Raw genomic sequence first — 5,604 nt, forward strand, 5'->3', positions numbered from 1 at the left:
CATTTAGAAATGTTCTTTATCGGAGCACTTCTTATGCCGGAGCACTTGTTAGCTATGCTCTGGGCTTAGTCATCTATTAAATCGCTACAAATATTTAGAATTCATTTCATATACCGAACTGATCCATTGAGCGGAATTCGTAGGTTGGATCGATCTTATAGATTATATACTTTATAGTAATGATCTCAAATTGCCTTTATAATTCTGCAAGGAACAACTATTAGGAACCTTCTAATGCCTGTATTGATTGGATGCCACCGAGTTAAAGGTAGGATGCTGCTGTGGTTAAGAAAATTCTTGCTAAAACCCAATTAATGTCGCAAAAAATTCTGACGGAGCTAAGCCCCTTAGAAATAATCGTCCGTGGAGATTTAGTGCCGATTTTAATATCCCGACTTGATCGCATTTAATCAGCGGTTCGACCGTGAGACAGCTACTTCTCACGTTAGGATCTAATACATTTTCGCTAGACTACTAGTCAGTGCACGTGGTTTTTGGTACAAATATTATTTAGTAAAAACTTTTATATAATTATTTTTTATATGGTTAAACATTTATATATCAAAAACATTACTACGTGGTCAAACCTTAAGATTATAGTGGGTTTTTTTTTTACTAACTACGTTACTTTAAATTATTTATAGAGAAAAAAAATTATCATTCTGAATTGAACAAAATCTAATATTACCACTTTGTAATGTGACTCATTTAATTTTGCTTAATTTTTACATTTATCCTAATAAGGAAGATAAATTATATATTTTCTTAAGAATATCTAATAGATATTGTAATTCTAATATTTTTGTGAGAATCTAGATATTTAAAGGAATTCTAATAATCTATATATATAATTTTTTTTAGTCCAGGTTTGACGTGAGAGAGAAAAAATCCTCTTGCTTCTCTTCTCTCTCTACATTTTCTTTGGAATTTTCATTTACATTTTCGGAATTTTGGAGGGTGGATGATAGTGGGAGACTCTAGCAGCCTTCAACAACGATTTATCCAGCACAGAGATCTCCGCATAATATTCTATCAAAAATCGAAGAGGCTGTAAGATGAGTGCGACGATTTGAAAAGTTCTTTTACTGAAACTACTGTAAGTATGATATTTTGCCGATGGTTGCTTTTCTACAATTGGTATCCAATACTTTTTCGATGGTTGCCTTTTTACAATTGGTATCAAAGCGTTTTTACTCAGTCTTTTGTTTGTCTTGAATATCAATCCATTTATTTGTGCAGATCTATCTTTTGTGTATAGATTACTTTTGGTGATTGATTAGTTTTGGCTTATTTGCAATACTTTTAGATATCCAATTACGAATTTTGTGAGGTTTTGTAGAGTTTTTCTTATAATTACCAACATTTTTTTTTTTTTTTTGTGAAAATCAGATTTGTAGCTCACTCTGTTTTTTTTAAAACAAACTAATTACCGTTTAATTTTTTTTTTAAAAAAAAGTGTTACTATTTCTTGTGTGGGGCCGTGCAGCCAATGCAGCTGCATGTGCTGCTAGGCCCGGTCCTAGCCCGCCCACGTGCGGCTATAAAGGACATCGGGCCCAGCCCTGCTTGAGCTCCCGCGCACTTTGTGCACAACCCGCCCTGCCCATCTTGAGCCCGCCTGCACGTAGCCGTGCTAGCTGTTGGACCCGGCCTTGCCTGAGACCTACTCCTCGCACTGTGCACAGGCTATAAAGCTGGCCCGAATTTTGTTTTATTTATCAAAAAAGAAAAAAAGAAAAGGCAGACTACCGATCTATATCCATGTATGAAATTGGGAACCCAAAAATTGTTCGGCAGCCTCCTCCTCACTCCAGTGGGGTCCCTTTTTTTTTTCACTCTCTCACTCTCTATCTCTCTCTAGGGGTGGCAATCCAGCTCGCTGTTCGCGAGCCAGCTCGTGTTCGGCTCGAAATGAACTCGAGATCGGCTCGTCGTTTAGTAAACGACCCGAACACGAGCTGAATTTTTCAGCTCGTTTAATAAACAGCCGAACAAGAGCTGGGTCAGCTCGCTCCTGTTCGCTCGACAACAGCTCGAATACATATATTTTATATTATATAATTTATTTAATTTATATTTTTATATATAAATAAATAATTATATATAAATATATATTTTATTATTTAATTTTTAGCAAAATAAAAATATAAATCGAGCTTAATTATAAAAAAACTCATTTATATGTAAAGTTTCAACTATTACATCAAAGTTTAATGGATAAGATTTTAAATTTATTTTTTATAATATATTAATATAATATTTTTTAATTTATTGTTCGTTGATGGCCACTCGTGAGCCAGCTCGTGTTCGGCTCGTTAATAAACGAGCCGAACACGAGCTGGATTTTTCGGCTCGATACTTTAGTGAGCCAGCTCGTGTTCGGCTCGTTTAATAAACGAGCCGAACACGAGCCGACCCAGCTCGCTCGTGTTCGCTCGTTTACAACCCGCTATCTCTCCCACACACTCTACACCCTTTTTTTTTTGTTTTCCTTCTCTCAACACCTTTTCCTTTTTGTTTTTCTTTATAATAAGTGTAAAATTTTTTGCATGAACAACCCTATTAAAAATAGTCGATATAATAAAATTAAAATTTCATATGGTGTAAAAAAAAATTGTACACCGAGTGTATAAGACATGCTCATATACAATCTATAATTTGAATTCTTTTTTATTTTTTTCCTACACCAAGTGTAAAATTTTATCGCATGGACCAACCCTATTTTTTAATAGTCCATATAACAAAATTAAAACTTCATACAGTGTAAAAAAAGTTATACACTGAGTGTATAAGACATGCTCATATATAATCTATAATTTGAATTGGGAACCCAAACCTTTTTTTTTTTGTTTTTGCCTACACCAAGTGTAAAATTTTATTGCATGGACTAATGTGTAGGCAATATTTCAATTCTTCTAATTTTTATTCAATATATNCGAAAACGCCCAGCCCGAGCCTCGGGTTGGCTGAGAAGCGGCCAAAGTCGATGGCTGTACCGGTACAGCCATCACTCCCGTACTGGTACACAGCCCTCTGAAGGCAACCCGAGAGCTAACCAAAAATCCGATTTTTCGGGTTTTCGTGCTCGCCTTTAAACCTCACTTCTCGGGATGCGAGCCATAGGTCGGAACACTGTCAACGACCCACCAGAAAATCTGGAATTGCTCAGCACACAGCTCGAACACTCGAACCTCGCAATTTGCAAAGGTCCAGTGTGTTACAGACATGGAACCAGCTAAAAGTAATTTTTGGGCAAAACTTCAACTACAAGGCTACATGTGTTAAATTTGAAATTCCAGTTGCACATGAAGGACCGGAAGCACACCATGGGTGAGCACCATTGTCACACCCGATGCCCCTTTTGAAAGTATTTTTGAAAAATCTTTTATTTTGAAATTAGAGTTAAAGAAAAATCTTTTGTTTTGAAAAATCTTCACGTAGCGCCCAACCTTCATTGTAATATACTGAACTATCACAAAGGCAAAGTCATGGTATGAGATGATGTCAGTGCTTTTAGAGAGTTTTGTGTTGAGTTGGAGCTATTCTATGCGAAAGATATGCGAAAACGGAACTTAAAAGTTAACTCAGCTAAAATTTGAGTTTTAGAGTGGTTCTGGATGCTCAGAAGTTGTTGTGGACGCTCGAAAGTTTAGAGTTGAGGAGAGTTGCCAATTCGAATGATCTGGTGGATCGGACACTCGAAAAAGTTTGGGTGGAGTTTCGGACGCCCTGATGTGGCGAGAGTTAAATAGAAAGGTTGAAGTCACTCCTTACGCAAGATTGCAAATGCTTGAAAGTATTGTAACAGCCTAAAAGTTTAAGGATAAGGCTGTGAAAGGCGGAAAGCGAGGAGCAGGTGAGTCATTATGTAGATTTTGGATGCCCAAGGGGGCGGTTAGGGTGTTTGAAAGGCTGAGCTAGTTTTGGGCATTTGAGTGCAATAGTGGACGCCTCAAAACCATCAAATCAATGAGCCATAGGATGCCCTAATGTGGTTCCAGGCGGTCGAATTGTCACACCCCGCGACCGCCCGCCCATTTGGCCGGGTCGCGGCGCCGCAACAAACCGCCGAATGGACAGGGTTTCCCCTGTATCGCAGACAGAGTCTCCCCTGTACATTCAAGGCGTCGCAATCAATATAATGTACGAAGTTCCAACCAGGAACACATTTCAATCAAAGATTGCATAAGGAAGTATCAAAAACATAATCTACTTGCTATTACAAGCATTCACATTATTTAGATACATTTTACATCACAATTTCATTGTACATTTAACTTCCAAATACAATCATGCTTTTATTACAAATTATTACAATCTTATTCCTTTCATTTTCTTACATCCCTAAGTAAAGCCGACTCAGGGTACCGCTATCTCTGGTCTCGGTGGTAGGGCGCTAACTATGGAGCTACGCCCTCGCCTCGCGCCGCCGTGTCCCTCACGCGTGAACCTGTAACACCCTAAAACAACGTGGGGTGAGAACCAACTCCATGGTTCCCAGTGGGTACGGCCACCCAAGGGAAATGCTCGACCAACAGGTTCAAAGGAGGCAACTGCAGGTTAGTTTAATAAACAGATAGATATATATATCTTGATTATACAACGAATAAAACCATGCATTGCCTCACAAACGTAATAATGCAATGTTATATGCAAATCATGCAATGATGCAACTATACAACCAACTAGCAGTTCATTCGATACTACTTTCAATTCTGCTAACCATAGCTCATCCGTTTGATATCTAAGGTTTCCTCTATCTTAGATTCTTGTCAATCACCGTTTTAATCATAAAGTTTCATCTACCTTTACAAGGCTAACCACCCGACTCGGTTTTGAGTCAATCGTCTGCGGAGTACCGCACTAGAACCAGGCTCGAGGCGATGGACGTCTCACATACACCTCAGCCCTAAATCCTCTCGACTGGGATACCAAATCCATAACTCATAATGCATACTTGTTGTACATTCATTTGGCTATGACCCAATCTTACCGGTTAACCATGTTAACCCCAATAACTCACCATCCAAAATCCCTTAATAGCGGGGGATTCGAACCTCCCTAGGGACCGTCATCTAGGGGTACTTTACCACGCCCAGTGGTGACCAACTCCGGAGCGCACCGCCCGAGGGGAGCTACCTCCTTCAAGCCAAGACGTAACGTGAGTATCGATCCAATCCTCAACTTGAGAATTCATAGCCACTCGTCACAATGCCATTGTCATAATAGGTTTTCTACCTATTTAATCATGCCACTCTCTATGTCAACTTGGACCAATGTCAATATGGTTAAACTATGTTTAACAACCACTTTCTTGATGCCAATCATGTCTCTATTTTCATTGTCACCCTTGTTTACTATTGTCTAAGTCCGACTTATGTTCTTTAACAATAGGTTTAATGCCACACATGATTCCAACCTAACTTCTTTGACACTAGGTTAATGTCTAACCTATGTTTATTCACACTAGGTTCATATTGTCCATGTTCAACCTAGGTTCCTGACTCTAGGTTAAGTGCCACTCAATCTAATATATGTCCAATGTCAAGCTCTCTATTATAGAGTTATCGATCCAATTCATGCAATTATCTAGCATTTACATAG

This window comes from Ananas comosus, linkage group 1 (assembly GCF_001540865.1).
Source record: "Ananas comosus cultivar F153 linkage group 1, ASM154086v1, whole genome shotgun sequence".
NCBI classification, from domain to species: domain Eukaryota; kingdom Viridiplantae; phylum Streptophyta; class Magnoliopsida; order Poales; family Bromeliaceae; genus Ananas; species Ananas comosus.